The sequence below is a fragment of the Myotis lucifugus genome, unplaced genomic scaffold, assembly GCF_000147115.1.
Source record: "Myotis lucifugus unplaced genomic scaffold, Myoluc2.0 scaffold_4, whole genome shotgun sequence".
Classification (NCBI taxonomy): Eukaryota; Metazoa; Chordata; class Mammalia; order Chiroptera; family Vespertilionidae; genus Myotis; species Myotis lucifugus.
This window is the reverse complement of record NW_005871052.1, coordinates 4,869,465-4,883,543: the sequence shown is the minus strand read 5'-3', so window position 1 is coordinate 4,883,543 and position 14,079 is coordinate 4,869,465.

The following is a 14,079-nucleotide window of genomic DNA, read 5'->3' as shown; positions in this document are numbered from 1 at the left end:
ACAAACACAGGGAAGCAACCAAAATGTCGAGACAAAAAAAAAACACACAAAAAAACAAAACATGTCACAAATGAAAGAAATGGAATAAAGCAAACTACTAGATACAGAGTTCAAAACCATGGTTGTAATGTTACTCAAAGATCTTCATGAGAGCTTCAAGGGACTTAGTGAGACTTAGTCAAAGACATGAAAAATGGACCAGTCAGAAATTAAGCATACACTAACTGAAATAAAGAATAATTTACAGGTATTCAACAGTAGAATAGAGGATTCCAAGAATCAATTCAATGATTTGAAATATGAGGAAGCAAAAACACCCAATCAGAAGAGCAAAAAGAAGAAAGAAACCAAAAATATGAAGATAGTGTAAGAAGCATCTGGGGCAACTTCAAGCATACCAACATTCGCTTTATGGTGGTTCCAGAAGGAGGAGAGAGAGAGAGCAAGATATAGAAAACCTATTTGAAGAAATAATGACAGAGAACTTCCCCTACCTGGTGAAAGAAATAGACTTACAAGTCCAGGAAGTGCAAAGAGTCCCAAAAAAGAGGAACCCAAAGAGGCCCACACCAAGACACATCATAATTAAAATGCCAAGGGTTAAAGACAAAGAGAGAATCTTAAAATAAGCAAAAGAAAAGCAGTTAGTTACCTACAAGGGAGTGCCCATACAACTGTCAGCCGATTTCTCAACAGATACTTTGCAGTCCAGAAGGGAGTGGCAAGATATATTCAAAGTGATAAATAGTAAGGAACTACAACCAACTTTACTCTCCCCAGCAAAGCTATCATTTAGAATTGAAGGTCAGATAAAGAGCTTCACAGATAAGAAAAAACTAAAGGATTGCATCATCACCAAACCAGTATTACATGAAATTTTGAAGGGTATTCTTTAATAAGAGGAAGAAGAAAAAAAGATAAAAAATATAAACAATGAAGTGGCATTAAATATATATCTATCAACCATTGAAACTAAAAATCTAAATAAATGAACAAGAAATTTAATGAACAGAATAAACTGGTGAATAAAATAGAATCGAAAGCATGGAAATGTGAAACAGACTGACAAATCTCAGAGGGAAGCAGGGGATGGATGGGCAGAAAGAGATTAACCAAAGATCTTACCTATGGACACAGACAATAGGTTGGTGAAGGCCTGGGATGGGGCAGGGGAGGAACCGGGTGAAGAGGGGACAATGGGAGGAAAAAGGGGGGACATCTGTAAGATTTTTTAAAAAGAAAAAAATCATCTCTTTTTGTGTGTCAATATCAACTGGCTATTGCAATATGTAGCTGCCTAATTAGATTATTGCCTTTATTTACTTCTCTAATTCAGCCTTCATTTGTTTTTAGGCTATTTTTCCTAATATTGAGCTCTTTATTTGTGCCAAAATCATTTTTATGTCTCCAATACTCCTCCTTCCTCACAGAATGAAGTTGAAAGTCCTTACATTGATATTCAAATCTCCCATTCCTCAAATTTGATCTCATTTCAATTTTCTGAGTTCATCTCTTACAGCCTCCTTCACAACCAAAATGAATTACCTGCCATTCACAAAACATACTGTGCATTTCACTGTCTCTGTATGTTCTGGTAGAATTTGATTTCTCTTTCTGCTCTGCATTTTGTAATTCTTATCCTCTCTTCAATTTTCTTCTTGTAAATGGCTCTTTTAAACCTTCTTTGATTATCAGCAACATATATCTTCTTACCCCAGAACTGCCCTCTCTTGCTTCTAAACTCCTTGATCACTTTATCTTCGTGTGTGTTTTTCTTATTTGTGTGTGTGTGTGTGTGTGTGTGTGTGTGTTGTTGTTGTTGTTGTTGTTGTTAATCCTCACTGAAGGGTATTTTTTCCATTCATTTTTATAGAAAGTCGAAGGAAGGGGGTGAGACAGAGAAAGAGAAACATCAATGTGAGAGAGACACATCAATTGGTTTCCTCCTGCACACCCCCCAACTGGGACCGGGGATCAAGTCTGCAACCAAGGTATGTGCCATTGCCTGGAATTGAACCCGGGCTGACATTCGTTAAACCACTGAGCAAAACTTGTTAGTTTTGATCACTTTATCTTAATGTTTCTTGTTACCTTGCACTTTGTACATTGTATTCTAGTTATTTGTGCACATGTTATATTCCTCCTACTGCATTGTGACCTTCATAATTATGATAGGAAATCTTAGTACTTACTAATGCTTATTGAATTCTTATAGCTCAGAATGACTGAATAGTAATAAGGGACCAAGTATGTAGGAAAGGCTGAATAAATGTTATCTATCATTAATGTTATTATTGTTGCTGCTCATGTTTTAAACAAATACTCCCAAATTTATCCACTGCCTTTTCAAAAATACGCACCTTCGGAAGTCAAAACCATCCAGCCATGTTTTCATCATTCCAAGTTTTTGGTGTTTATTTTCCGTGTGTGTGTGTGTGTGTGTGTGTGTGTGTGTGTGTGTGTTTCTTGGACTTGTCTTCTTTTGAAAATTCTTACTGATAAACAATAATCTAAGAGCCACTTTGCTTGATTGAATCCTGGCTTTGCCACTTCATAGTTGTGTAACCACTCTGTACTTCAGTTTCCTTAACTATAAAATAAGGATAATAATAGTGCCTACTTTGTTTTTTAAAAAATATTTTTTATTTATTTCAGAGAGGGAGAGAACGATAGAAACATCAATGATGAAAAGGACACAGAAAATAGATGGGTGAAGGCCTTGGCTGGGAGGTGGGGGTGGGTTGGGAGAGGTCAATGGGAGAAAAAGGGGACATATGTAATACTTTGTACAATAAAAAATTTTTTACAAAGAAGACCCAGCTCTAACTTTGGGGGGTAGGGGGAAGAAACATCAATGATGAGAGAGAATCGTTGATTGGCTGCCTCCTGCATGCCCCCTACTTGGGATTGAGCCCACAACACAGGCATGTGCCCTTGATGGGAATGGAATCCAGGACCCTTCAGTCCACAGGCCAATGCTCTATCTACTGAGCCAAACCAACTAGAGCAATAGTGCCTACTTTATAGGGTCACTGCAATTATATAAATTAATGTAATAAAGGGCACATAACAATGTTTGCAACATAATACTTACTATATAACTGTTAGCTATTATTATTATATTTGGAGTAATACTATGAAACAGTCACTTTGACATATATTGTCTCATTGAATCCTGAGAATAACTCTGTGAAGTTTCTCTGCTTGCTGTCTTTGCCTCTCAGGTACTTATTCATCCTCTGTCAATGACCCTTCCCTTTTGTTTCCTTAACAAAATTATCTTGTCTTTTCAACTTTTAGAAAAAAATGTGAGTGAACTAATTTTGTCAGTAACTTTTTATAATGTTCAACATAATGTACAACCAGAAATATGGTTTAGTTTATTCTCATTCATTTCTTAATCATTTTCAAGTCCTTGAGAGATAGTGTGCATACCATGCATACAAAAGTATCTCTCAGTAGTGTAGAAACAGGAAGAATGTCCAGGAATAAAATTGCCTATGACTTTCAATAGATAAAATCGAGTATCATAAAATGACTAAAATATAAAGGTTTTCCTTTTTCTGTTTGGTGCTTTCGTTTTTCACTTTCACCTGTTTTCCATTATTTTATTTGTACTTTTTACTGTCCAAACACCAGAGAAGAAAGAAAATCAGCCCAAACCTTGAGTTTCCTCACTTTTTTTTCATTTAAAGCACAGTCTTAAATTCCTTAAACATTATCTAGATTATATACAGGGTGTTCAATTGTCCTATTAATAGCATCTCGGACTTGTTACATGGTTTTTCTTTTTGGCACATGGAATCATATTTCAATGAAACAGGGGTCACAACACAATTTTTTCCTTCCTTTTTGAATTGTTTTGGAGGTGAGGTCAAGGGCTGGTGAAAACTAATTCAGATAGGAAATAGCCAGCAAAAATAATTTTCAAATAACCAATTATCCAGGAGAGGAGTAGAGAGTATATGCTATATTACGATCATTTTCTTTTCCCACTAGTAATGTATCAATGAAATTAAACAAGCAGAAATTGGCCTTCATGCTAGAAAAGCTTTCTGACTATCCTTTTACTTCACTGTGTCTTGCTTTAATCCACTACCCAACATTTGTCAAATATCTGGAAGCATCCTATAGCAGCGCTTCATAATTCAGCTCTGTGATTTACTAATTCTTTCAGCTCCTAGTTGTCTCTCATTTGGCCTTCATGTGGGGTAGCAGTGGTCTATCCCCTTAGGAGCTGTGTGTAGTCCCTCCAGCTTCCATTTCTGATATCAGTCTATCCTGCTCCCTTTCTCCACAGACCTGCAAGATGATGTGTTCCTGCTCAACAACATTGAAATGATCATTGATTTGCAGAAGCCCATTCTTCAGTTTCATTTAGGAGGTCATCTGCCATGTTTTCTGCTCACTATCAAAGGAATTTAAATTAACACATCATAAGTGTAGCAAACTTTATAATGTTCAATATAGTTACCAGCTGTCTTGAAGCTTCTGGAACATCCAGTTCTTGGCCCAAGCATAATGGAAGAACTCTGCCAAGTTGTTTCTTTTTCTCCTCTTCTTTTTCTCTCAATTTCCTTTCTTCACCAGCATGATAAAAAAATGGCTCAATTTGTGCATCTGAGAACCATACATTAATGTGATAAAAGGGAGAAAAGAGTGAGTTCCTTTTAAAAGCAAACTCTGAGAACAATTTTTTAAAAATATATTCTATTGATTTTTTACAGAGAGGAAGGGGGAGGGATAAAGAGTTAGAAACATCGATGAGAGAGAAACATTGATCAGCTGCCTCCTGCACACTCCCTAGTGGGGATATGCCCGCAACCAAGGTACATACCCTTGTCCAGAATTGAACCTGGGACCCTTCAGTCCGCAGGCCGACACTCTATCCACTGAGCCAAACCGGTTAGGGCTCTGAAAACAATTTAATGAACACCACGTTATTACCAAATTGTAGACTAAACAGTGTGTTTGAATATTGGTCAACATACTTCATGCTGTTTGCTGCCAAAAGCATCTTATAAATCTGTAGCTTTCCCTGATTCCCAAGGTTCTTTGCAAAGTACTAAGGTGATGTACATTTTTAATGTGTCAAATAAGGTTTTCAAATAATATTATATTTGGAAAACATTCCCAAGTTAAATATTTACTCTCTCTATCTCTGTGAAATCTATCCACATCTGAGATTCTCAATGCCCCCTTATTGGACGTGGTTCAAACAACAGTCAGAGCATTCTACATGAGGGTGAATGTAATAATGTACCTTTAAAAAAAGAAAGAATAAACAAATAAGTTGTGATTCATTGAGTTCACTAAAACAGACATACCATATTTTGACAGTTTGTGTCTGGCAACATCTGGAACACATTTATATTAAGAGAGTATTTAAGATGCATTGTGAATTAGCTTAAGGAGAAAACTGCATTTGCTTCATTTGCTTGAAAATGTAGAAAAGCCACCATCTAAAGTATTTTTTCAACAAAATTGGAGTTTAAAGAAAAATATATCAACAGTATTTTCACCTCAAATTTAGGATTCATTTTCCATAGGTTTCAAGAAAAAAAAAATTCTTAAGATTAGATACCATTACACTTACTTTTAAACAATAGAATTATAAGCAGAAGTCACAGAGTTTTGTCCCAGTCCTTTCAGTTTTCAGCTCTATGGCCCTGGGACATGAAAATGTGAGCTATTGCTACAGCCTACTGCTTCAATTGAAGAAAAAAGACTGACAGTTTTTCCAGATTAAAAAAATGTTTTTAAATTTATTTCTCTTTTTGGTTTTCCTACTAAACTATTTGAGAGTGAGTTGCAAAAATTATAACTCTTCACCCTAAATATCAGTGTGTATTTCTAAAATAACAAATACAGTATCACATATAACAATAGTACAATTATAAAAATCAGGACAATTAACATTGAAGAAATTCTAGTATCCTGTGTATAGCCAATATTCAATAATGTTGCTAATTATAGGAAAGATTACTTTTAAATTACCTAAATAGATGGAAGAAGTAGAAAGATTAGGTCATAGAAGGAGGTATTATTGTAATAAGAATTGTGTGAATTTGAAAGGCTTCAGTGTGTCTCAAATTACCCTCATTTAAAATGTTCCCCATTGTATGGACAAATGACCCTCGTTCCCTTTTTAATTTCTTTCTTCTCCTTTCCCATCAGCTAGAGTGATATTCTGTAGCAAGGAAAGGGGGAAACTGCTTATTAAGTAAAGTTTTCAGATAATTATTATTGTTGAAAGCTTAATTAACACATTGGTATTAAGAATTCACTGAGGCCCTAGCCTGTTTGGCTCAGTGGATAGAGTGTTGGACTGCAGAATGAAGGGCCCAGGTTTTATTCCAATCAGGGGCACATGCCTGGGTTGTGGGCTCGATCCCCAGTGGGGGGTGTGCAGGAGGCAGCCAATCAATGATTCTCTCTCATCATTGATGTTTCTATCTTTCTCTCCCTCTCCCTTCCTCTCTGAAATCAATAAAAAATATATTTTTAAAAAAGATTTCACTGAAGAGTGCCATCAGAGGAATGACAATGTGAGAGAGCCCCTTGTCCTCTCCTTAAATTTCAACAACTTAACCAACTATAATTCAACAAATAAATCCCTACTCAATACAGACACATGCCTGAGAGACCCTTGCATTGAAACATCCAAAGGTGGGAAACTGAGAATAAATGAGGAGACAAGAAGAGATGAACGTGCAGATGGCCCACAGACACAGCCATGTATCTGGGAGCTCACAGCTTGGTCAGCCAGGAGAGGGGTGAAAGCCAGCAGTAGTGGGTGCTTCCTCTGACCAGGAGGAACAGGGAGCTGTGGGGAAGGGGGAGCTGTCCAACAGGGTGAGCAGCGAAGGAGCAAACAGTGTATGAATCACAAGACTCCAGACAGAGCATGGAGTTCTGCCATGCAGTTCTCCATGATCAGGCTGGTGATGGTGTTTCAGACAAAGAAACAGAATCACAGAGGCTTACAACCACTTGGACTCCCAAAACTCACCTGCTGTTGCCCTTGGAGTGGGGTCCCGGAGCATATTATCTATAAATTAAAAGCTATTACAGTATAACCACTGTATCCCTCTGTGACCAATCCCCATGAGGGGTACTGTGGCGGGACCCCACAAAGGGCACAGGTCACCATTACAGTGAGAGCAAAACAAACCCAAGCCCCAAGCAGTGCAGCTGTACTGTCTTACAGAAGCTGCTGAGATTCAAGACTGGAAGATCACAGAGGCAAAAAAATCTTGTAATTCAGCACCATCTACTGAAAAACAGTCTAATAACCTCTTCAGAGGTAAATGCATAGGTAAAGGAGGACAATAAATACCATGAATAACCACAGTAATGAGCATGACCAGAAAGAAAATGAAAAATCACCAGAAAACCAGCTGGAACACATGGAAATATGTGATATAAATGATAGATTTCAAGATTGAACTTCTGAAAATATGCATCGAGATGCAAGAAACTACTGGCAGGCAATTCAGTGCACTCAGAAAACGTAAATTAGCCAAATAAGTACTTTACCAAAGATATTGAAACTTTATTATTTTTTTAAAAAAATATATTTTATTGATTTTTTTACAGAGAGGGAGAGGGATAGAGAGTCAGAAACATCGATGAGAGAGAGAGAGAAACATTGATCAGCTGCCTCCTGCACACCCCCCTTGCCCACAACCAAGGTACATGCCCTTGACCGGAATCGAACCCAGGACCCTTCGGTCCGCAGGCCGACGCTCTATCCACTGAGCCAAACCAGTCAGGGCGATATTGAAACTTTAAAAAAAGAACCAATCAGATATCCTGGAAATGAGCTTGCAATTAAGATGATTAAGAGTGAAGTACGGAGCATAGAAAACAGAATCAACCAGATGGAGGATAGAATTAGTGATATCAAAGATAGGAATTAAGAAATTATGCAGAGGGAACAAGAGAGAGCTATGAATAAATAAAAATGAAATAGATCTATGAGACCCATCTGACTCCATCAGAAAAAGCAATACTAGAATTATTAGAGGCCCGGTGCACAAATTTGTGCACCAGTGGGGTACCTCAGTCTGGTCTGCAGGATCAGGCTAAAACTGGCTCTCTGACATCCCCCAAGGGGTCCTTTATTGCGAGAGGGTGCAGACCAGGCCGAGGGACCCCACTGGTGCATGATCAGAGCCGTGGAGAGATGTGGGAGGTTGGCCAGCCAGGAAGGGGCCACAAGAGGGCTCTAGGGCATGTCCAGTCCATCTCACTCAGTCCCTATCAGTTGAACCCCAGCAGCAAGCTAACCTACCATCTTCCCCCTGGTGGTCAGTGCACATCATAGCGAGCGGTTGAGCAACCTTAGCATATCATTAGCATATTATGTTTTAATTGGTTGAACAGCTGACTGGTCAACTGGACACTTAGCATATTAGGCTCTTATTATATAGGATAGGCATTGTGGAAGAGGAAAAGAGGGAGCATGGAATGGAGAGTATTCAAACAAATAGTGCATGAGAACTTCCCAGAACTAGAACCTCAAATCCAAGAACCAAACAGAATGCCTAGTTACCTCGATCCAAAGAGGCCCTCTCCAAGGCACTTGGTATTAAAGCTGTCACCAATTAATGACAAAGAGAAGAAAGTGGTGGCCAAAGAGGCAGATGTATCATGCACCTCCTCCTGGGGCCAGGCAGAAAAAGCAACTACATTGGAGAACATCCACCCTGAATTAACAAATTAGACACAGCTGAGGAGACAATTTTCAATAAGGAAGGATGCCTGGAGAATGCACTTGCCAGCCATAACCTGCATGGAATCTCCACCATGCTCTGGCAGTGAGTGGCACAGTATCTCCCAGCAGGCTCCCAGATGTCTGCAGTTGAACACTCACCAGAGTGACCTCCTCAACAGCCCACTGAGACCTGGCATCCCAGGATCCAGCTCCAGGATCCTGACATGACTGCAAGGCTGGGAGACCCCTGTGCCCCACCCACACCCTGTGCCCCAAAACCATGTTTCCAGTCTGATCTGAAGCCACCTGGCACCTGCTACACCTTAAGCCCCAGGACCTCCTGCTGGGGCAACCCGGAGCAACCCAGTGCATGCTCCATTCTGGGCCACAGGAGAGCTCTGACTGTGAAAGCCAGAGAAACCCATGCCTGCTCTACTCCAGCTCCCAGGACAGTGCTTCCAGGGCTACCTGGAGCAACCCAAGGTGTGTTCCACTCTAGGCCACAGGAGAGCACTGCCAGGGTGACCCAGAGCAATCCAGTGTGTGCAGCCAGGGGCCACAGGACCACACTGCAAGTGTGCTGCCAGAGGGACCTAGGGAACCACCCTGCCACAGGTGCTGGTACAGTACAATTAATTGCATGCCAGAAGGCTGAGTCCTCACAGGAAGTCGCACACCAGAGGAACTGTGCATATGTCCCTGCCACACCAAGCATCTGAAGCGGAAAACTGAGGGAACAGATCCATGGGAGAGGGGGATACAACTCAAAGCAGAAACAATAAATGTGTGAGACTCAAGGCAGAAACAGACTATGGACTAATGGTTTCTGAACCATTGGACCTATAGGGGCTTCAAACTCTGAAACCCCAAGCAGGTGCACAGGGCCAGAAAGATATAGCAAAAATGGGGAGACAAAGAAACAATCCCCAAAGGAAAGAAAAGGAGGAATCAACAAGAAGGGAAATAAATTAAATGGAGGCAAGCAATATGTCAGAGAAAGAATTCAGAGTAATAGTCATAAAGATGCTAAACCATCTGGATGATAAACTCACCAACATACGTAAGAATCAAGAGGAAATAAAGAATGATATAACTGCAATAAAGTACATAATAGAATGTTTCAACAGCAGACTAGAAGCAGCAGAGGACCAAATCAGTGAGTTAGAATACAGAGTAGAATAAAAACACCCAATCTGAATAGCAATTGGAGAAAATTAAAAAGCAGGAGGAGAGTTTAAGGGAACTTTGGGACAACATGAAATGAAGCAAAACCCGCATAATAGGTTTTGCCAGAAGGTCAAGAAGAGGAGCAAGGATTAGAAAACCTATTTGAAGATATAATGACAGAAAACTTCTCTAAATTGGGGAATAAAAGAGTAACACAAGCACAGAGTCCCAAACAAGATGAACCCAAAAAGATCAACACCAACACATGTCATAATTACAATGGCAAACGTTAACAACAAAAACAGAATTTTAAGGGCTGCAAGAGAGAGATAGAAAGTTACCTACAAAGGATCTCCCATTAGACTATCAATTATTTCTCAACAGAAACACATAAGACCAGAAGGAAATGGAATGAAGTATACAAAGTGATGCAAGGCAAGGGACTTAATCCAAGAATACTCTATCCAGCAAGGCTATCAATCAAAATTGAAGGTGAAATCAGGAGCTTCACAGACTAAAAAAAGGCTAAGGGAATTTATTACCACCAAGCCAGCAATGCAAGAAATGCTCAAGGGACTGCTGTAAAAAGAAGAAATAGAAACGGAAGAGAGAACACAGGCATAAAGAATAAAAATGGCAACAAACAAGTACCTATCAATAATAACCTTAAATGGATTAAATGTTCCAATAAAAAGACATCAGGTGGCTGAATGGATAAGAAAACATGACTCATATATATGCTGTCTATAAGAGACCCACCTCAGAACAATGGACTCAGACTGAAAATGGAGGGATGGAAAAAAATTTTCAGGCAAATGGAAATGAAAAAAAAAATCTCAGGTAGCAATACTTACATCTGAGAAAATAGACCTCAAAGTGAGGGCCATAAAAAGAGATAAAGAATGTCACTTCATAATACTAAAGTGATTAATACAAGAGGATATAACTCTGGTGAACATATATGCACCCAATACATTAAAAAAAACTTCTGGAAGATATCAAGGGGCATATCTAGAGCAGTACAATCATAGTAGGGGACTTTAATACCACATTGACATCACTGCATAAATATTGTAGACAAAAAAATCCACAAAGAAACAGCAAGGCTAAATGACTCACTAGATCAGATGGAGCTAATTGACATCTTCAGAACATTTCACCCCAAAGCAACAGAATATACATTCTTCTCAAGTGTATATGGGACATTTTCAAAGATAGACCACATATTAGGACACAGGCTGTCTCTTCAAATTCAAGAAGATAGAAATCATATCAAGCATCTTCTCAGATCACAATTGCATAAAATGAGAAATCAACTACAATAAAATTTATTTTATTTTATTTTTATTTTTTTTTATTTTTGCTAAAAGTATTACAAAGGGTATTACATGTGTCCTTTTTCCCCCCCAACCTTGACAAACCCCTGCCCTCCCTTACCCCCCAGTGTCTTATGTCCATTAGTTATGCTTATATAGATGCATACAAGTCCTTCGGTTGATCTCTTACTCCCCTCCCTCCTGTCCCCCAACCCTCCCTGGCCTTCCCACTGCAGTTTGACAATCAGTTTGAGGCAGCTCTGCCTCTGTATCTATTATTGTTCAAAAGTTTGTAATGGTCTTTATTATCCATGAATGAGCGAGATCATGTGGTATTTTTCCTTCATTGACTGGCTTGTTTCACTTAGCATAATGCTCTCCAGTTCCATCCATGCTGTTGCAAATGGTAAGAGTTCCTTCTTTTTTACAGCAGCATAGTATTCCATCGTGTAGATGTACCACAGTTTTCTAATCCATTCATCTACTGATGGGCACTTAGGCTGTTTCCAGATCCTAGCTATGGTGAATTGTGCTGCTATGAACATAGGGGTGCATATATCCTTTCTGATTGGTGTTTCTGGTTTCTTGGGATATATTCCTAGAAGTGGGATCACAGGGTCAAATGGGAGTTCCATTTCCAATTTTTTGAGGAAACTCCATACTGTCTTCCATAGTGGCTGCACCAGTCTGCATTCCCACCAGCAGTGCAGGAGGGTTCCCTTTTCTCCACATCCTCTCCAGCACTTGTCGTTTGTTGATTTGTTGATGATGGCCATTCTGACAGGTGTAAGATGGTACCTCATTGTTGTTTTGATTTGCATCTCTCGGATGATTAGTGACTTTGAGCATGTTTTCATATGTCTCTTGGCTTTCTGAATGTCCTCTTTTGAAAGGTGTCTATTTAGATCCTTTGCCCATTTTTTGATTGGATTGTTTATCTTCTTTTTGTTAAGTTGTATGAGTTCCCTATAAATTTTGGAGATTAGGCCCTTATCAGATATGACGTTGGCAAATATGTTTTCCCATGAAGTGGGTTTTCTTGTTGTTTTGTTGATGGTTTCTTTTGCTGTGCAGAAGCTTTTTATTTTGATGTAGTCCCATTTTTCATTTTCTCTTTAGTTTCAACTGCCCTAGGAGCTGTATCAGTGAAGAAATTGCTTTGGCATATGTCTGAGATTTTGTTGCCTTTGTATTCTTCTAGAATTTTTATGGTTTCCTGTCGTACATTTAAGTCCTTTATCCATTTTGAGTTTATTCTTGTGTATGGTGTAAGTTGGTGGTCTAGTTTCATTTTCTTGCATATATCTGTCCAATTTTCCCAACACCATTTATTGAAGAGACTATCTTGGCTCCATTGTATGTTCATGCCTCCTTTGTCAAAAATTAATTGAGCATATTGGTTCGGGCTAATTTCTGGACTCTCTATTCTATTCCACTGATCTATATGTCTGTTCTTGTGCCAGTACCAGGCAGTTTTGAGAACAGTGGCTTTGTAATACAGCTTGATATCTGGCATTGAGATCCCACCTACTTTGTTCTTTCTCAGGATCGCTGCAGCTATTCGGGGTCTTTTTTTATTCCAGATGAATTTTTGGAGAGTTCGTTCTAGATCTTTGAAGAAGGCCATTGGTATTTTAATGGGAAGTGCGTTGAATTTATAGATTGCTTTGGGTAGTATGGACATTTTAATGATGTTGATTCTACCAATCCAAGAACATGGTATGTTCTTCCATCTCTTTATGTCTTCCTCTATCTCTTTTTTCAACGTCCTGTAGTTTTCTGAGTAGAGGTCTTTTACCTCTTTAGTTAAGTTTATTCCTAGGTATCTTAATTTTTTTGGTGCGATGGTAAATGGGATTGTTTTTATAATCTCTCTTTCTGAAAGTTCACTATTGGTGTATAGAAATGCCTCGGATTTCTTGGGGTTAATTTTGTATCCTGCTACATTGCCAAATTCATGTATTAAGTCTAGTAGTTTTTTGATGGAGTCTCTAGGGTTTTGTATGTATAATATCATGTCATCTGCAAATAAGGACAGTTTTACTTCCTCTTTTCCAATTTGGATGCCTTTTATTTCTTCTTCTTGTCTAATTGCAATGGCTAATACTTCCAGGACTATGTTGAACAAGAGTGGTGAGAGTGGGCACCCCTGTCTTGTTCCTGTTCTTAGGGGAAATAGGTTTAGTTTTTTTTTTAAATATATTTTATTGATTTTTTACAGAGAGGAAGGGAGAGAGATAGAGAGCCAGAAACATCGATGGGAGAGAAACATCGATCAGCTGCCTCCTGCACATCTCCTACTGGGGATGTGCCCGCAACCCAGGCACATGCCCCTGACCGGAATCGAACCCGGGACCCTTCAGCCCGCAGGCTGACGCTTTATCCACTGAGCCAAACCGGTTTCGGCATGGGTTTAGTTTTTGCCCATTGAGTATGATGTTGGCTGTAGGTTTGTCATATAAGGCTTTTATTATGTTGAGGTATGATCCCTCTATCCCCACTTTGCTGAGAGTTTTTATCAAGAAAGGGTGTTGGATTTTGTCAAATGCTTTTTCTGCATCAATTGATATGATTATGTAATTTTTGTCTCTCGGTTTATGTGATGTATCACATTTATTGATTTGCGGTTATTGTACCATTCTTGCATCCCTGGAATAAATCCCACTTGGTCATGGTGTATGGTCTTTCTAATGTATTGCTTAATTCGATTTTCTAGAATTTTGTTGAGGATTTTAGCATCTATGTTCATCAAGGATATTGGCCTGTAGTTGTCTTTTTTTATGGTGTCTTTATCTGGTTTTGGGATTAGGGTAATGCTGGATTTATTGAAAGAACTTGGAAGTGCTCCTTCCTCTTGAACTTTTTGGAATACTCTGA